Below are 5,994 nucleotides of genomic sequence, written 5' to 3'. Positions count from 1 at the left end.
ATGCTCTAAATGACAAGTGTTAGTTTCTTCCGGAGCAGCCAACCAGCTAGTGGTTGAGGGGGACGGCTATTTATAGCCGACGAGCAGCCCGACATGATAAGACATAAATGTCCTTCAATGGTATATGACCGTTAGGTGGATAAGATATTTGAGACAGCTGGCGCGTAGCACAACAAAAGTGTAAGTGCATCTAGTGCCCCTTAGTGATTTTGGTGTATTGAAGACTTATAGGTTAAGGGACTAATGCGTTTGTGAGTGTACACAGGTCTATAAGTCCATGAGGAGTTTGATATTTACACAGAAAGTCGACCCCTAAAAATGAAGTTCTTCGACTGAAGACTTTGTATTTCTGAAGACTTTCTGAAGACTTTGAAAGTGAAGAAATTGGTGTAACCCTGAAGACTTGGTATTCATTCGAGGAACATGAAGCGTGAAGACTTTTGTTTTTGTAGTTTTATTTTCTCTTTCTTGAGTCATAGGAAACACCGTACTGTTAAAGGGGGTCGAGGAAATACTAAGGAAAAATTTCCAAGTGATGCTCAACTCAAAATCCTACACCTACCAATCCCTTCGAGTGAAGCCATTGGAAATCTCATACAGTTCAGTCATATTCTTCAGTGACAGAGACGGAGTTCTTCTGGTCTCTGAGGAATTTGTTCTGACTGAGGAGTTAGGAATTCGCCAGTGCGGATTACCTACACAGTGAGTAACATGATAGCCCTGAGGAATTTGATACTCAAATTTCCGACCATTGCTGTGCTACATGCCAGCTGTTCCAAAATATCTACCCACCTAACAGTCATATCATTGAAGGGCATTTATGTATTATCATGTCGGGCTGCTCCCTAGGCTATAAATAGCCGCCCCCTACAACCACTAGCTGGTTGGCTGCTCCGAGACAAACTGACACTTGTCATTTGAGAGCATCCCATCCTCCGAGGACTTTGAGCGAAAATCATCAAGTGAGGAAAACCCAAACCCAAACACCTACAAACCCAAAGTGATTGAGCATCACTGAAGAGATTGATCCTGCGTGGATCCGACGCTTGTTATCTTTGAAGACTGTGCTTCTTCCAGACGGTTAGGCGTCATGGTCTGAGCATCCAAGAGGAAATTGTGGATCGCCGAGTGACCGAGTTTGTGAAGGTTTGGAAGTCACCTGAAGACTTACCACGAGTGATTGGACGAGGTCTGTGTGACCTTAGTTCAAGGAGAATACGGTGAGGACTGTGTGTCCTCAGGTTTAAATACCTAGCTGCTCCAACCAGATGTACAACTGAGACAGCAGTTGGAACTGGTCTACCAAATCATTTTCTTCACCAAGCCTACTGGTTCTATTTCCTCAACTCTTTCATTTCCTCATTACTATGTTGTGTAATTGTTCATATCTGTGTTTGAAGACTTTGACTGAAGACTTTCTCAATTTCCTCAGTTCAATTTCTTCAGTCTGTTTGTCTTCATCCCGTGTTATCCTGTGTTTACGATTTCTATACTCTGTGCTTGTCTTTATTTCATCATGATGACCATGCTTGTGTTCTGTTATGTTTACTTCTGAGTACTTATTCCGCTGCTAGTAGTTCTTCGCTAAGGAATTTCCTCACCTGCAAATTCCTCAGTGAAGAAATTCTTGAAAATTGCCTATTCACCCCCCTCTAGTGGATATAACACACTTTCAATTGGTATCAGAGCAAGGTACTCCCTTGTTCTGTGTGATTTTGGTTTGACCGCCTGGAGTTTTAGTTATGTCGACCGCAGGTATGATCAAGGTCTCTGTTGGGTGTCCTACCTTCAATGGGATGGACTACCCTTACTGGAAGAATAAGATGCGAATGCATCTTGAGGCAATTGACAATGATCTCTGGTATGTTGTGGAAATGGTGTTCCCTCAGTCACACCTTCTTTGAACGCTGCTGATGTGAAGAGATTCAAGCAACTCGATTCTCAAGCGAAGAACATCATATGTGGCCATCTGAGCAAAGGGCAGTATGGAAGAGTGAGTGCTTTGGAAACTGCTAAGCTTATCTGGGATAGGCTGTCCAAGGTCAATGAAGGAGTCTCAACTCAACGTGACTCTCGAGTTGACGTTCTTCGCAATCTCTTCAACCGCTTCAAAAGACTCGACAATGAAAATGTTCAGCAAACCTTCGATCGCCCAACTGACATCTCAAATGAGCTTCAAGCACTTGGTGACACTGACATCACCGACCATGAGGTGGTGAAGAAATTGCTGAGATCGCTTGATTCCACATTTGATACACTGGCACTGATGATACAAGAACGTGGAGATTACAAGTCACTTGATCCCGCTGATATCCTTGAAAGGCTAAACACTCATGAGTTCCAGCTTGCTGAGAAGAGAGATCTCTATGGTCCGAGCTATGGCATATCACGCGCCCTGAAGGCCAAATCCGTCTCTGAATCTGAAGGTGAAGATTCTGGTAGCAGCCTTGGTGATCCTGAAGAACTGAGCCAGGAGCTAGCATTGCTCGTGAAGAAATTTCAGAAGTTCTCAAGGCGTGGTCGTTTTGGAAAATCCTCAAGGAGCAATGATTCCTCATCCAGTGACTACAAGAAGAGGCTATGCCACAAATGCAAGAAGCCTGGTCACTACATTCAAGATTGTCCTCAGTGGGAAAAGGAAGCAAAGAAGAAGAAATACAAGGATTATAGTTCTGATGACTCAAAGAAGAAGAAATCTTCAAAGTCTTCATCAAAATCCTCAAAGTCTCCATCTCACAAGAAGAGCAGCTCCAAGAAGGCTCGAGCATTCATTGGCAAGGAAATGGAATCTGAGGCTGAGTCTGAGGAACATGAGGAAGAGGAGGCTTCTGAGGAGTCCAAGTCAGGTGTGGCGAGCCTAGCTCTCGCCACTGCATTCGTCAGCAAGTCCATCTTCAACTTTGAGGAAAATGGCTTCTCCAAGGCTGATGAAGGCGATGATGACTACGCTCCCACCTATTGCTTCATGGCAAAAGGTGCCAAGGTACCGAAATATCCCTCCTCTGAATCTAGTGAGGATGAATCTGATGAAAACCTAAAGCCCAACTATTCTAAACTTGCTAAGATTGCTGTGAAACAACAAAAGGCTTTTGAAAAGGTTCAAAACATGCTAGACAAAAGTGATGATATGTTGGGTGAAGAAATGGATCGCACTAAAACTTTGACTGAAAATCTTCAGAGACTTCAGTCTAGGTTTGACAACCTTCAAAGTCATCATAACACTCTTATCTGATCATGGGAAGCTTTCTTATGAATTTCTTCAAAGAAAGCAAGATCTTGAAAAGCTAAGAGTGAGTTATGAAGATCTTCAGAAGGAGCGCGACTCATTGCTTGCTCAAAAAATCAGCGCTTCACAGGAAGAATTCATTCCTCCATGCCTAAAGTGCATTGAACGTGAATCAGCTAATTCTTCACCTGAATGTTCAAATGCTTCAAATGCTACAAATTCTTCAACTATCTCTGCTATCACTAATGCCTCATCTGAGGATATTGCTAGTATCACTGACAATGCAGGGCTGAAGGAATTGTACATGACAGGCATGTACAAAAGCCTCAAAGGGCATCAGACTCTTTGTGATGTGCTTAAAAAGCAGATCCTCAACAGGAACCCTAGGAAAGAGGGTATTGCCTTTGAGAGGAAACTCAATGCTGATGGTACATATTGGAAGCCTGAGCAGTACCCCAAAACCTCATGGGTTGCTACAAAGGGACCTCCAGTTGATCCATCCAATCTATCTGGCTTTACATGTGAATCTCCTCATTCTTATGATGAGTCAATTGACTCCAACTATAAACTGTTCAAAAATCAGAATGGTGAAGTGTTTGCTAGATATGTTGGCACTAACTGCAAGAATGGTTCCCCTATGAAGAAAATCTGGGTTCCCAAAAGGTGCCTTGAAAATCTTCAGGTGAATGTCATCATGACACCACCAGTGAAGAACAGGAACCCCAGATCGAAATCTTCATATGGACCAAATTCGTCATATGGATCCAAGTCCTCATACGGATCAAATTCCTCAAAAGGATCAAAGTCCTTATATGATCATCATCGTGCTAACCCCTCTGTTTCGCAGGGAAGAGCTAAGGGCTATGAATATGAGCATTATTCTTCTAACCATTATGTTCATAAGTCCTCGAAGAATTTCTCTGCTTATTCATATGCTTATCCTAACTCCTCTTATGTGAAACGAAATGGACTGGCTTCTATGCCACCATTCTCATATGGAGCTCGCAGAGTGATGAACTCTTTTCCACCCCTTCAGATGTGGGTGGTGAAGAAAAAGAACTAATCTCTTATGCAGGATCAGGTCTCCAGACGTGCTTGAACGTCTGAGGAATTTGCTAGGGGCCTGACAAATTGCCTGAAAGGACGCAGGCTAATCATGAAGAAATGAACTTTCATTTCTCACATCCTCATATTGCTTTATCTGTTCTATTACTTGATCTGATGAAATTGATGTCATATTCTTCACTGATGAAGTATATGAGTTCGTAAGCTGCACTAATTCATCTGCAGGATGATCAACCCAAAGCCAATGAGTGGGTCCTCGATAGTGGATGTACAAATCATATGACTGGTGACAAGAGTCTACTGATGGATATTCCCCTATCTCCATCGCATCTGAAGCATATCATCTTCGCTGACAAAGGCAAAAGCAAGGTATTGGGTCTAGGTAAGGTTGCGATCACAAAGGATCGACACATGGACAAAGTCATGCTTGTCGAGTCCTTAGGATACAACCTCATGTCTGTCTCAATGCTTTGTGATCTTGATATGGTTGTTGTCTTTGGAAAGTATCGTTGTGTTGTGATCATGGAAGCTGACCATTCCAAAGTCTTCGAAGGCTTTAGGAGAGGAGATCTGTATATTGTTGATTTCTCTACAGGACCACAACCAGCGGTATGCCTACTTGCAAAAGCTTCAGAAGGCTGGCTATGGCATCGACGACTTGGCCATGCTGGCATGAGGAACCTGCACACGCTCGCGAAGAAGAAGCATGTCATTGGCATTGAGAATGTCAAATTCCTCAAGGATCACTTATGCGGAGCCTGTGAAGCAGGAAAGATGGCCAAGGCCAAGCATCCAGCGAAGACTATCATGACCACTACTCGACCATTTGAATTGCTTCACATGGATCTCTTTGGTCCTAATCATTAATCAGCAGTCACAAATGATGCATCTCTATATGGCTTGGTTATTGTTGATGATTACTCTCGCTACACTTGGGTACATATTGTCACTTACAAACATGAAGTGCAGGAAGTCTTCAAACGATTTTCCTCGAGGGCTTCAACCAACTTTGGTGTGAAGATCAAGCACATCAGGAGTGACAATGGAACTGAGTTGAAGAATTCTGGTCTTGATGACTATCTTGATGAACTTGGTATTACTCATGAGTTATCTGCTCCTTATACTCCTCAGCAAAATGGCGTCCTGGAGCGCAAGAACATGACTCTTGTTGAGATGGCTCGCACTATGCTTGATGAGTACAAGACGCCTCGTCACTTCTGGATTGAGGCAATTTATACTGCATGCCACATCATCAACAGGGTATACCTTCAAAAATTCTTCAAGAAGACTGCTTATGAACTCCTCACAGACAAGAAACCCAATGTGAGTTATTTCAAAGTCTTCGGTGCTAAATGTTGGATTAGAGATCCTCATCACAATGCTAAATTTGCACCGAAAGCACATGAAGGTTTATGCTTGGTTACGGAAAGGACTCACACACCTACAGAGTCTTCAACAACATTCTTCACAAGATTGTTGAAACTATAGATGTGCGGTTCGATGAAACTAATGGCTCGCAAAGAGAGAACCTACCTTCTGTGATAGATGAACAGTCACCTGAGGAAACCATCAAGTTCAAGGCTACTGAGGATGTCATTCCTACCGAAGAATCTGTTGAAGAAGTCATTCCAGATTGTGAAGAACGTCGTGCTGATGCACGTGAGGAAAATGATACTGAAGAAAATGCTGATCAAATTCCACAA

The sequence above is a fragment of the Triticum aestivum genome, chromosome 4D, assembly GCF_018294505.1.
Source record: "Triticum aestivum cultivar Chinese Spring chromosome 4D, IWGSC CS RefSeq v2.1, whole genome shotgun sequence".
Taxonomy (NCBI): domain Eukaryota; kingdom Viridiplantae; phylum Streptophyta; class Magnoliopsida; order Poales; family Poaceae; genus Triticum; species Triticum aestivum.
The sequence above is the reverse complement of the archived record's forward strand: the minus strand, read 5'-3'. Positions refer to the sequence as shown.